At 46.8% G+C, this 14547-nt stretch overlaps 1 protein-coding gene across 5 annotated transcripts in view; it reads right to left on the bottom strand.

Annotated features, from left to right (window-relative positions):
* Positions 1–14547, bottom strand: part of LOC138522059 (antigen peptide transporter 2-like) — a 268133-nt gene that overhangs the window by 221892 nt on the left and 31694 nt on the right. The window lies entirely within an intron of this gene.

The raw sequence follows: 14547 nt of genomic DNA, 5'->3' as shown, positions 1-14547 counted from the left end.
GACAGCAGCGGTACTGGGAAATCCTGCTTATTTAGCAGCTGGACTGCGCGCTGCAAGATCTGCTCCATTACTTAGACAGCAGCGGTACTGGGAAATCCTGCTTATTTAGCAGCTGGACTGTGCGCTGCTAGATCTGCTCCATTACTTAGAAAGCAGCGGTACTGGGAAATCCTGCTTATTCAGCAGCTGGATTGCACGCTGCAAGATCTGTAACATTACTTAGACAGCAGCGGTACTGGGAAATCCTGCTTATTTAGCAGCTGGGCTGCACACTGCAAGATCTGCTCCGTAACATAGAACGCAGCGGCCCTGGGAAATCCTACTTATTTAGAAGCTAGGTTGCACGCTGCAAGATCTGCTCCATTACTTGGAAAGTAGCAGTACTGGGAAATCCTGCTTATTTAGCAGCTAGACTGCATGCTGCAAGATCTGCTGCATTACTTAGAAAGCAGCAATACTGGGAAATCCTGCTTATTTAGCGGCTAGACTGCACCCTGCAAGATCTGCTCCATTACTTAGAAAGCAGCAGTACTGGGAAATCCAGCTTATTTAGCAGCTGGACTGTGCGCTGCAAGATCTACTCCATTACTAATAAAGTAGCAGTACTTGGAAATCCTACTTATTTAGCAGCTGGACTGCATGCTGCAAGCTCTGCTGCATTACTTAGAAAGCAGCGGTACTGGGAAATCCTGCTTATTTAGCAGCTGGACTGCACGCTGCAAGATCTGCTCCATTACTAAGAAAGCTGCGGTAATGGAAAATCCTGCTTTTGTAGCAGCTGGAATGCACACTGCAAGATCTGCTCCATTACTTAGAAAGCAGCTATACTGAGAAATCCTGCTTATTCAGCAGCTGGACTGCACGCTGCAAGATCTGCAACATTACTTAGAAATCAGCAGTACTGGGAAATCCTGCTTATTTAGCAGCTGGACTGCACGCTGCAAGATCTGCTCCATTACTTAGAAAGCAGCTATACTGAGAAATCCTTATTTAGCAGCTGGACTGCACGCTGCAAGATCTGCTCCATTACTTAGAAAGCAGCATTACTGGGAGTTCCTGCTTATTCAGCAGCTGGACTGCACACTACAAGATCTGCAACATTACTTAGAAATCAGCGGTACTGGGAAATCCTGCTTATTTAGCAGCTGGACTACATGCTGTAAGATCTGCTCCATTACTTAGAAATCAGCGGTACTGGGAAATCCTGCTTATTTAGCAGCTGGACTGCACGCTGCAAGATCTGCTGCATTACTTAGAAAGCAGCGGTAATGGGAAATCCTGCTTATTTAGCAGCTAGGCTGCACGCTGCAAGATATGCTCCATTACTTAGACAGCAGCAGTACTGGGAAATCCTGCTTATTTAGCAGCTAGGCTGCACGCTGCAAGATCTGCTCCATTACTTAGAAAGCAGCAGTACTGGGAAATCCTGCTTATTGAGCAGCTGGACTGCACGCTGCAAGATCTGCTCTAATACTTAGAAAGCAGCGGTACTGGGAAATCCTGCTTATTCAACAACTGGACTGCACGCTGCAAGATCTGCAACATTACTGAGAAAGCAGCGGCCCTGGGAAATCCTGCTTATTTAGCAGCTATGCTGCACATTGCAAGATCTGCTCCATTACTTAGAAAGCAGCGGTACTGGGAAATCCTGCTTATTCAGCAGCTGGACTGTACACTGCAAGATCTGCTCCATTACTTAGAAAGCAGCAGTACTGGGAAATCCTGCTTATTGAGCAGCTGGACTGCACGCTGCAAGATCTGCTCTATTACTTAGAAAGCAGCATTACTGGGAAATCCTGCTTATTCAACAACTGGACTGCACGCTGCAAGATCTGCAACATTACTGAGAAAGCAGCGGCCCTGGGAAATCCTGCTTATTTAGCAGCTATGCTGCACATTGCAAGATCTGCTCCATTACTTAGAAAGCAGCATTACTGGGAGTTCCTGCTTATTCAGCAGCTGGACTGCACACTACAAGATCTGCAACATTACTTAGAAATCAGCGGTACTGGGAAATCCTGCTTATTTAGCAGCTGGACTACATGCTGCAAGATCTGCTCCATTACTTAGAAATCAGCGGTACTGGGAAATCCTGCTTATTTAGCAGCTGGACTGCACGCTGCAAGATCTGCTCCATTACTTAGAAAGCAGCAGTACTGAGAAATCCTGCTTATTTAGCAGTTGGGCTGCACGCTGCAAGATTTGCTCCATTACTTAGAAAGCAGCGGCCCTGGGAAATCCTGATTATTCAGCAGCTGGACTGCACGCTGCAAGATCTGCTGCATTACTTAGAAAGCAGCGGTAATGGGAAATCCTGCTTATTTAGCAGCTAGGCTGCACGCTGCAAGATATGCTCCATTACTTAGACAGCAGCAGTACTGGGAAATCCTGCTTATTTAGCAGCTAGGCTGCACGCTGCAAGATCTGCTCCATTACTTAGAAAGCAGCAGTACTGGGAAATCCTGCTTATTGAGCAGCTGGACTGCACGCTGCAAGATCTGCTCTATTACTTAGAAAGCAGCGGTACTGGGAAATCCTGCTTATTCAACAACTGGACTGCACGCTGCAAGATCTGCAACATTACTGAGAAAGCAGCGGCCCTGGGAAATCCTGCTTATTCAGCAGCTGGACTGCACGCTGCAAGATCTGCTCCATTACTTAGAAAGCAGCATTACTGGGAGTTCCTGCTTATTCAGCAGCTGGACTGCACACTACAAGATCTGCAACATTACTTAGAAATCAGCGGTACTGGGAAATCCTGCTTATTTAGCAGCTGGACTACATGCTGCAAGATCTGCTCCATTACTTAGAAATCAGCGGTACTGGGAAATCCTGCTTATTTAGCAGCTGGACTGCACGCTGCAAGATCTGCTCCATTACTTAGAAAGCAGCAGTACTGAGAAATCCTGCTTATTTAGCAGTTGGGCTGCACGCTGCAAGATTTGCTCCATTACTTAGAAAGCAGCGGCCCTGGGAAATCCTGATTATTCAGCAGCTGGACTGCACGCTGCAAGATCTGCTGCATTACTTAGAAAGCAGCGGTAATGGGAAATCCTGCTTATTTAGCAGCTAGGCTGCACGCTGCAAGATATGCTCCATTACTTAGACAGCAGCAGTACTGGGAAATCCTGCTTATTTAGCAGCTAGGCTGCACGCTGCAAGATCTGCTCCATTACTTAGAAAGCAGCAGTACTGGGAAATCCTGCTTATTGAGCAGCTGGCCTGCACGCTGCAAGATCTGCTCTATTACTTAGAAAGCAGCGGTACTGGGAAATCCTGCTTATTCAACAACTGGACTGCACGCTGCAAGATCTGCAACATTACTGAGAAAGCAGCGGCCCTGGGAAATCCTGCTTATTTAGCAGCTATGCTGCACATTGCAAGATCTGCTCCATTACTTAGAAAGCAGCGGTACTGGGAAATCCTGCTTATTCAGCAGCTGGACTGTACACTGCAAGATCTGCTCCATTACTTAGAAAGCAGCGGCCCTGGGAAATCCTACTTATTAAGCAGCTATGCTGCACGCTGCAAGATCTGCTCCATTACTTAGAAAGCAGCAGTACTGGGAAATCCTCCTGATTTAGCAGCTGGACCACATGCTGCAAGATCTGCTCCATTACTTAGACAGCAGCGGTATTGGGAAATCCTGCTTATTTAGCAGCTGGACTGCGCGCTGCAAGATCTGCTCCATTACTTAGACAGCAGCGGTACTGGGAAATCCTGCTTATTTAGCAGCTGGACTGTGCGCTGCAAGATCTGCTCCGTAACATAGAACGCAGCGGCCCTGGGAAATCCTGCTTATTTAGCAGCTAGACTGCACGCTGCAAGATCTGCTGCATTACTTAGAAAGCAGCAATACTGGGAAATCCTGCTTATTTAGCGGCTAGACTGCACCCTGCAAGATCTGCTCCATTACTTAGAAAGCAGCAGTACTGGGAAATCCAGCTTATTTAGCAGCTGGACTGTGCGCTGCAAGATCTACTCCATTACTAATAAAGTAGCAGTACTGGGAAATCCTACTTATTTAGCAGCTGGACTGCATGCTGCAAGCTCTGCTGCATTACTTAGAAAGCAGCGGTACTGGGAAATCCTGCTTATTTAGCAGCTGGACTGCACGCTGCAAGATCTGCTCCATTACTTAGAAAGCTGCGGTAATGGAAAATCCTGCTTTTGTAGCAGCTGGACTGCACACTGCAAGATCTGCTCCATTACTTAGAAAGCAGCTATACTGAGAAATCCTGCTTATTCAGCAGCTGGACTGCACGCTGCAAGATCTGCAACATTACTTAGAAATCAGCGGTACTGGGAAATCCTGCTTATTTAGCAGCTGGACTGCATGCTGCAAGATCTGCTCCATTACTTAGAAAGCAGCTATACTGAGAAATCCTTATTTAGCAGCTGGACTGCACGCTGCAAGATCTGCTCCATTACTTAGAAAGCAGCATTACTGGGAGTTCCTGCTTATTCAGCAGCTGGACTGCACACTACAAGATCTGCAACATTACTTAGAAATCAGCGGTACTGGGAAATCCTGCTTATTTAGCAGCTGGACTACACGCTGCAAGATCTGCTCCATTACTTAGAAATCAGCGGTACTGGGAAATCCTGCTTATTTAGCAGCTGGACTGCACGCTGCAAGATCTGCTCCATTACTTAGAAAGCAGCAGTACTGAGAAATCCTGCTTATTTAGCAGTTGGGCTGCACGCTGCAAGATTTGCTCCATTACTTAGAAAGCAGCGGCCCTGGGAAATCCTGATTATTCAGCAGCTGGACTGCACGCTGCAAGATCTGCTGCATTACTTAGAAAGCAGCGGTAATGGGAAATCCTGCTTATTTAGCAGCTAGGCTGCACGCTGCAAGATATGCTCCATTACTTAGACAGCAGCAGTACTGGGAAATCCTACTTATTTAGCAGCTAGGCTGCACGCTGCAAGATCTGCTCCATTACTTAGAAAGCAGCAGTACTGGGAAATCCTGCTTATTGAGCAGCTGGACTGCACGCTGCAAGATCTGCTCTATTACTTAGAAAGCAGCGGTACTGGGAAATCCTGCTTATTCAACAACTGGACTGCACGCTGCAAGATCTGCAACATTACTGAGAAAGCAGCGGCCCTGGGAAATCCTGCTTATTTAGCAGCTATGCTGCACATTGCAAGATCTGCTCCATTACTTAGAAAGCAGCGATACTGGGAAATCCTGCTTATTCAGCAGTTGGAATGCATGCTGCAAGATCTGCTCCATTACTTAGAAAGCAGCAGTACCGGGAAATCCTACTTATTTAGCAGCTAGACTGCACGCTGCAAGATCTGCTCCATTACTTAGACAGCAGCAATACTGGGAAATACTGCTTATTTAGCAGCTGGACTGCCCGCTGCAAGATCTGCTCCATTACTTAGAAAGCAGCAGTACTTGGAAATCCTGCTTATTTAGCAGCTGGACTGTGCGCTGCAAGATCTGCTCCATTACTAATAAAGCAGCAGTACTGGGAAATCCTATTTATTTAGCAGCTGGACTGCACGCTGCAAGATCTGCTGCATTACTTAGAAAGCAGTGGTAATGGAAAATCCTGCTTATTTGGCAGCTACACTGCACGCGGAAAGATCTGCTCCATTACTTAGAAAGCAGCAGTACTGAGAAATCCTGCTTATTTAGCAGCTGGACTGCACGCTGCAAGATCTGCAACATTACTTAGAAAGCAGAGGTACTGGGAAATCCTGCTTATTCAGCAGCTGGAGTGTACACTGCAAGAACTGCTCCATTACTTAGAAAGCAGCGGCCCTGGGAAATCCTACTTATTTAGCAGCTTACTGCACGCTGCAAGATCTGCTCCATTACTTAGAAAGAAGCAGTACTGGGAAATACTTCTTATTTAGCAGCTTGACTGCACGCTGCAAGATCTGCTGCATTACTTAGACAGCAGCAGTACTGTGAAATCCTCCTTATTTTGCAGCTGGACCGCACGCTGCAAGATCTGCTGCATTACTTGGAAAGCAGCGGTAATGGAAAATCCTGCTTATTTGGCAGCTACACTGCACGCAGCAAGATCTGCTCCATTACTTAGACAGCAGCCGTACCGGGAAATCCTACTTATTTAGCAGCTAGACTGCACGCTGCAAGATCTGCTCCATTACTTCGAAAGCAGCAATACTGGGAAATCCTGCTTATTGAGCAGCTGGACTGCACGCTGCAAGATCTGCTCCATTACTTAGAAAGCAGTGGTACTGGGAAATCCTGCTTATTCAGCAGCTGGACTGAACGCTGCAAGATCTGCAACATTACTTAGAAAGCAGCGGTACTGGGAAATCCTGCTTATTTAGCAGTTGGGCTGCACGCTGCAAGATCTGCTCCATTACTTAGAAAGCAGCGGCCCTGGGAAATCCTGATTATTCAGCAGCTGGACTGCACGCTGCAAGATCTGCTGCATTACTTAGAAAGCAGCGGTACTGGGGAAATCCTGCTTATTTAGCAGCTAGGCTGCACACTGCAAGATCTGCTCCATTACTTAGAAAGCAGCAGTACTGAGAAATCCTTTTTTAGCAGCTGGACTGCACGCTGCAAGATCTGCTCCATTACTTAGAAAGCAGCGATACTGGCAAATCCTGCTTATTCAGCAGCTGGAATGCATGCTGCAAGATCTGCTCCATTACTTAGAAAGCAGCAGTACTGGGAAATACTGCTTATTTAGCTGCTGGACTGCCCGCTGCAAGATCTGCTCCATTACTTAGAAAGCAGCAGTACTTGGAAATCCTGCTTATTTAGCAGCTGGACTTTGCGCTGCAAGATCTGCTCCATTACTAATAAAGCAGCAGTACTGGGAAATCCTATTTATTTAGCAGCTGGACTGCACGCTGCAAGATCTGCTGCATTACTTAGAAAGCAGCAGTAATGGAAAATCCTGCTTATTTGGCAGCTACACTGCACGCGGCAAGATCTGCTCCATTACTTAGAAAGCAGCAGTACTGAGAAATCCTGCTTATTTAGCAGCTGGACTGCACGCTGCGAGATCTGCTCCATTACTTAGACAGCAGCAGTACCGGGAAATCCTACTTATTTAGCAGCTAGGCAGCACGCTGCAAGATCTGCTCCATTACTTTGAAAGCAGCGGCCCTGGGAAATCCTGATTATTCAGCAGCTGGACTGCACGCTGCAAGATCTGCTGCATTACTTAGAAAGCAGCGGTACTGGGAAATCCTGCTTATTTAGCAGCTAGGCTGCACACTGCAAGATCTGCTCCATTACTTAGAAAGCAGCAGTACTGAGAAATCCTTTTTTAGCAGCTGGACTGCACGCTGCAAGATCTGCTCCATTACTTAGAAAGCAGCGATACTGGCAAATCCTGCTTATTCAGCAGCTGGAATGCATGCTGCAAGATCTGCTCCATTACTTAGAAAGCAGCAGTACTGGGAAATACTGCTTATTTAGCAGCTGGACTGCCCGCTGCAAGATCTGCTCCATTACTTAGAAAGCAGCAGTACTTGGAAATCCTGCTTATTTAGCAGCTGGACTTTGCGCTGCAAGATCTGCTCCATTACTAATAAAGCAGCAGTACTGGGAAATCCTATTTATTTAGCAGCTGGACTGCACGCTGCAAGATCTGCTGCATTACTTAGAAAGCAGCAGTAATGGAAAATCCTGCTTATTTGGCAGCTACACTGCATGCGGCAAGATCTGCTCCATTACTTAGAAAGCAGCAGTACTGAGAAATCCTGCTTATTTAGCAGCTGGACTGCACGCTGCAAGATCTGCTCCATTACTTAGACAGCAGCAGTACCGGGAAATCCTACTTATTTAGCAGCTAGGCAGCACGCTGCACGATCTGCTCCATTACTTCGAAAGCAGCAGTACTGGGAAATCCTGCTTATTGAGCAGCTGGACTGCACGCTGCAAGATCTGCGCCATTACTTAGAAAGCAGCGGTACTGGAAAATCCTGCTTATTCAGCAGCTGGAGTGTACACTGCAAGAACTGCTCCATTACTTAGAAAGCAGCGGCCCTGGGAAATCCTACTTATTTAGCAGCTATGCTGCATGCTGCAAGATCTGCTCCATTACTTAGAAAGCAGCAGTACTGGGAAATACTACTTATTTAGCAGCTGGACCGCACGCTGCAAGATCTGCTCCATTACTTAGACAGCAGCAGTACTGGGAAATCCTGCTTATTTAGCAGCTAGACTGCACGCTGCAAGATCTGCTCCATTACTTGGAAAGCAGCGGTAATGGAAAATCCTGCTTATTTGGCAGCTAAACTGCACGCGGCAAGATCTGCTCCATTACTTAGAAAGCAGCAGTACTGAGAAATCCTGCTTATTTAGCAGCTGGACTGCACGCTGCAAGATCTGCTCTATTACTTAGACAGCAGCCGTACCGGGAAATCCTACTTATTTAGCAGCTAGACTGCACGCTGCAAGATCTGCTCCATTACTTCGAAAGCAGCAATACTGGGAAATCCTGTTTATTGAGCAGCTGGACTGCACGCTGCAAGATCTGCTCCATTACTTAGAAAGCAGTGGTACTGGGAAATCCTGCTTATTCAGCAGCTGGACTGCACGCTGCAAGATCTGCAACATTACTTAGAAAGCAGCGGTACTGGGAAATCCTGCTTATTCAGCAGCTGGACTGTACACTGCATGATCTGCTCCATTACTTAGAAAGCAGCGGCCCTGGGAAATCCTGCTTATTTAGCAGCTAGGCTGCACGCTGCAAGATCTGCTCCATTACTTAGACAGCAGCAGTACTGGGAAATCCTGCTTATTTAGCAGCTAGGCTGCACACTGCAAGATCTGCTCCATTACTTAGAAAGCAGCGGCCCTGGGAAATCCTACTTATTTAGCAGCTAGGTTGAACGCTGCAATATCTGCTCCATTACTTGGAAAGTAGCAGTGCTGGGAAATCCTGCTTATTTAGCAGCTAGGCTGCACGCTGCAAGATCTGCTCCATTACTTAGACAGCAGCAGTACTGGGAAATCCTGCTTATTTAGCAGCTCGACTGCACGCTGCAAGATCTGCAACATTACTTAGAAAGCAGCGGTACTGGGAAATCCTGCTTATTCAGCAGCTGGACTGTACACTGCAAGATCTGCTCCATTACTTAGAAAGCAGCGGTACTGGGAAATCCTGCTTATTCAGCAGCTGGACTGTACACTGCAAGATCTGCTCCATTACTTAGAAAGCAGCAGTACTGGGAAATCCTGCTTATTGAGCAGCTATGCTGCATGCTGCAAGATCTGCTCGATTACTTAGAAAGCAGCGGCCCTGGGAAATCCTACTTATTCAGCAGCTGGACTGCACACTGCAAGATCTTCTCCGTAACATAGAACACAGCGGAACAGGGAACATGTGCTAATTTAGCAGCTGGGCTGCACACTGCAAGATCTGCTCCATTACTTAGAAAGCAGCGGCCCTGGGAAATCCTACTTATTTAGCAGCTAGGTTGCACGCTGCAATATCTGCTCCATTACTTGGAAAGTAGCAGTGCTGGGAAATCCTGCTTATTTAGCAGCTAGACTGCCCGCTGCAAGATCTGCTGCATTACTTAGAAAGCAGCGATACTGGGAAATCCTGCTTATTTAGCGGCTGGACTGCACGCTGCAAGATCTGCTCCATTACTTAGAAAGCAGCAGTACTGCGAAATACTGCTTATTTAGCAGCTGGACTGCACGCTGCAAGATCTGCTCCATTACTTAGAAAGCAGCAGTACTGGAAAATCCTTCTTATTTAGCAGCTGGACTGTGTGCTGCAAGATCTAATCCATTACTAATAAAGCAGCAGTACTGGGAAATCCTACTTATTTAGCAGCTGGACTGCACGCTGCAAGATCTGCTCCATTACTTAGAAAGCAGCGGTACTGGGAAATCCTACTTATTTAGCAGCTGGACTGCACGCTGCAAGATCTGCTCCATTACTTAGAAAGCAACGGTACTGGGAAATCCTGCTTATTGAGCAGCTGGACTGCACCCAGCAAGATCTGCTCCATTACTTAGAAAGCAGCGGTACTGGGAAATCCTACTTATTCAGCAGCTGGACTGCACACTGCAAGATCTTCTCCGTAACATAGAACGCAGCGGTACAGGGAACATGTGCTAATTTAGCAGCTGGGCTGCACACTGCAAGATCTGCTCCATTACTTAGAAAGCAGCGGCCCTGGGAAATCCTACTTATTTAGCAGCTAGGTTGCACGCTGCAATATCTGCTCCATTACTTGGAAAGTAGCAGTGCTGGGAAATCCTGCTTATTTAGCAGCTAGACTGCCCGCTGCAAGATCTGCTGCATTACTTAGAAAGCAGCGATACTGGGAAATCCTGCTTATTTAGCGGCTGGACTGCACGCTGCAAGATCTGCTCCATTACTTAGAAAGCAGCAGTACTGCGAAATACTGCTTATTTAGCAGCTGGACTGCACGCTGCAAGATCTGCTCCATTACTTAGAAAGCAGCAGTACTGGAAAATCCATCTTATTTAGCAGCTGGACTGTGCGCTGCAAGATCTAATCCATTACTAATAAAGCAGCAGTACTGGGAAATCCTACTTATTTAGCAGCTGGACTGCACGCTGCAAGATCTGCTCCATTACTTAGAAAGCTGCGGTAATGGAATATCCTGCTTATGTAGTAGCTGGACTGCACACTGCAAGATCTGCTCCATTACTTAGAAAGCAGCTGTACTGAGAAATCCTGCTTAATTAGCAGCTGGACTGCATGCTGCAAGATCTGCTCCATTACTTAGACAGCAGCAGTACCGGGAAATCCTACTTCTTTAGCAGCTAGGCTGCACGCTGCAAGATCTGCTCCATTACTTAGAAAGCAGCGTTACTGGGAGTTCCTGCTTATTCAGCAGCTGGACTGCACTATGCAAGATCTGCAACATTACTTAGAAATCAGCGGTACTGGGAAATCCTGCTTATTTAGCAGCTGGACTGCACGCTGCAAGATCTGCTCCATTACTTAGAAAGCAGCAGTACTGAGAAATCCTGCTTATTTAGCAGCTGGGCTGCATGCTGCAAGATCTGCTCCATTACTTAGAAAGCAGCAGTACTGGGAGTTCCTGCTTATTCAGCAGCTGGACTGCACACTACAAGATCTGCAACATTACTTAGAAATCAGCGGTACTGGGAAATCCTGCTTATTTAGCAGCTAGACTGCACGCTGCAAGTTCTGCTCCATTACTTAGACAGCAGCGGTAATGGGAAATTCTGCTTATTTAGCAGCTAGACTGCACGCTGCAAGATCTGCTCCATTACTTAGACAGCAGCGGTACTGGGAAATCCTGCTTATTTAGCAGCTGGACTGTGCGCTGCAAGATCTGCTCCATTACTTAGAAAGCAGCGGTACTGGGAAATCCTACTTATTCAGCAGCTGGACTGCACACTGCAAGATCTTCTCCGTAACATAGAACGCAGCGGTACAGGGAACATGTGCTAATTTAGCAGCTGGGCTGCACACTGCAAGATCTGCTCCATTACTTAGAAAGCAGCGGCCCTGGGAAATCCTACTTATTTAGCAGCTAGGTTGCACGCTGCAATATCTGCTCCATTATTTGGAAAGTAGCAGTGCTGGGAAATCCTGCTTATTTAGCAGCTAGACTGCCCGCTGCAAGATCTGCTGCATTACTTAGAAAGCAGCGATACTGGGAAATCCTGCTTATTTAGCGGCTGGACTGCACGCTGCAAGATCTGCTCCATTACTTAGAAAGCAGCAGTACTGCGAAATACTGCTTATTTAGCAGCTGGACTGCACGCTGCAAGATCTGCTCCATTACTTAGAAAGCAGCAGTACTGGGAAATCCAGCTCATTTAGCAGCTGGACTGTGCGCTGCAAGATCTGCTCCATTACTTAGAAAGCTGCAGTAATGGAATATCCTGCTTATGTAGTAGCTGGACTGCACACTGCAAGATCTGCTCCATTACTTAGAAAGCAGCTGTACTGAGAAATCCTGCTTAATTAGCAGCTGGACTGCACACTGCAAGATCTGCTCCATTACTTAGACAGCAGCAGTACCGGGAAATCCTACTTCTTTAGCAGCTAGGCTGCACGCTGCAAGATCTGCTCCATTACTTAGAAAGCAGCGTTACTGGAAAATCCTGCTTATTCAGCAGCTGGACTGCACGCTGCAAGATCTGCAACATTACTTAGAAATCAGCGGTACTGGGAAATCCTGCTTATTTAGCAGCTGGACTGCACGCTGCAAGATCTGCTCCATTACTTAGAAAGCAGCAGTACTGGGAGTTCCTGCTTATTCAGCAGCTGGACTGCACGCTGCAAGATCTGCAACATTACTTAGAAATCAGCGGTACTGGGAAATCCTGCTTATTTGTCAGCTGGACTGCACGCTGCAAGATCTGCTCCATTACTTAGAAAGCAGCGGTAATGGGAAATCCTGCTTATTTAGCAGCTAGATTGCACGCTGCAAGATCTGCTCCATTACTTAGAAAGCAGCGGCCCTGGGAAATCCTACTTATTTAGCAGCTGGATTGCACGCTGCAATATCTGCTCCATTACTAATAAAGCAACGGTACTGAGAAATCCTGCTTATTTAGCAGCTAGACTGCATGCTGCAAGATCTGCTCCATTACTTAGAAAGCAGCGGTACTGGGAAATCCTGCTTATTTAGCAGCTAGACTGCACGCTGCAAGATCTGCTCCATTACTAATAAAGCAGAAGTACAGGGAAATCCTGCTTATTTAGCAGCTGGACTGTGCGCTGCAAGATCTGCTCCATTACTTAGACAGCAGCGGTACTGGGAAATCCTGCTTATTTAGCAGCTGGACTGTGCGCTGCAAGATCTGCTCCATTACTTAGAAAGCAGCAGTACTGGGAAATCCTGCTTATTTAGCAGCTGGACTGCACGCTGCAAGATCTGCTCCATTACTTGGAAAGCATTGGTACTGGGAAATCCTGCTTATTTAGCAGCTGGACTGCACGCTGCAAGATCTACTCAATTACTTAGAAAGCAGCGGTACTGGGAAATCCTGCCTATTTAGCAGCTGGACTGCACGCTGCAAGATCTGCTCCAGTACTTAGAAAGCAGCGTTACTGGGAAATCCTGCTTATTTAGCAGCTGGAAAGCAGCGGTACTGAGAAATCCTGCTTATTCAGCAGCTAGGCTGCACACTGCAAGATCTGCTCCATTACTTAGAAAGCAGCGGTACTGGGAAATCCTGCTTATTTAGCAGCTAGGCTGCAAGATCTGCTCCATTACTTAGAAAGCAGCGGTACTGGGAAATCCTGCTTATTTAGCAGCTAGACTGCACGCTGCAAGATCTGCTCCATTACTTAGAAAGCAGCGGTACTTGGAAATCCTGCTTATTTAGCAGCTAGACTGCACGCTGCAAGATCTGCTCCATTACTTAGAAAGCAGCGGTACTGGGAAATCCTGCTTATTTAGCAGCTGGACTGTGCACTGCAAGATCTGCTCCATTACTTAGAAAGCAGCGGCACTGGGAAATCCTGCTTATTTAGCATCTAGGCTGCACGCTGCAAGATCTGCTCCATTACTTAGAAAACAGCGGTACTGGGAAATCCTGCTTATTCAGCAGCTAGACTGCACGCTGCAAGATCTGCTCCATTACTTAGAAAGCAGCGGTACTGGGATATTATGCTTATTCAGCAGCTAGACTGCAAGCTGCAATATCTGCTACATTACTTAGAAAGCAGCGGTACTGGGATATCCTGCTTATTCAGCAGCTAGACTGCAAGCTCCAATATCTGCTCCATTACTTAGAAAGCAGCGGTACTGGGATATTATGCTTATTCAGCAGCTAGACTGCACGCTGCAAGATCTGCTCCATTACTAATAAAGAGGCGGTACTGGGAAATCCTGTTTATTTAGCAGCTAGACTGCACGCTGCAAGATCTACTCAATTACTTAGAAAGCAGCGGTACTGGGAAATCCTGCCTATTTAGCAGCTGGACTGCACGCTGCAAGATCTACTCAATTACTTAGAAAGCAGCGGTACTGGGAAATCCTGCTTATTTAGCATCTGGACTGCACGCTGCAAGATCTACTCAATTACTTAGAAAGCATTGGTACCGGGAAATCCTGCTTATTTAGCATCTGGACTGCACGCTGCAAGATCTACTCAATTACTTAGAAAGCAGCGGTACCGGGAAATCCTGCCTATTTAGCAGCTGGACTGCACGCTGCAAGATCTGCTCCATTACTTAGAAAGCAGCGGTACTGGGAAATCCTGCTTATTTAGCATCTGGACTGCACGCTGCAAGATCTACTCAATTACTTAGAAAGCATTGGTACTGGGAAATCCTGCTTATTCAGCAGCTGGACTGCATGCTGCAAGATCTGCTCCATTACTTAGAAAGCAGCGGTACTGGGATATCCTGCTTATTCAGCAGCTAGACTGCACGCTGCAAGATCTACTCAATTACTTAGAAAGCAGCGGTACTGGGAAATCCTGCTTATTTAGCATCTGGACTGCACGCTGCAAGATCTACTCAATTACTTAGAAAGCAGCGGTACTGGGAAATCCTGCCTATTTAGGAGCTGGACTGCACGCTGCAAGATCTGCTCCATTACTTAGAAAGCAGCAGTACTGGGAAA

The sequence above is a fragment of the Ambystoma mexicanum genome, chromosome 13 (assembly GCF_040938575.1).
Source record: "Ambystoma mexicanum isolate Mex_15411 chromosome 13, UKY_AmexF1_1, whole genome shotgun sequence".
Lineage (NCBI taxonomy): Eukaryota > Metazoa > Chordata > Amphibia > Caudata > Ambystomatidae > Ambystoma > Ambystoma mexicanum.
Note: the sequence above shows the minus strand (reverse complement) of the source record. Positions and strands in the feature narration are given on the sequence as shown.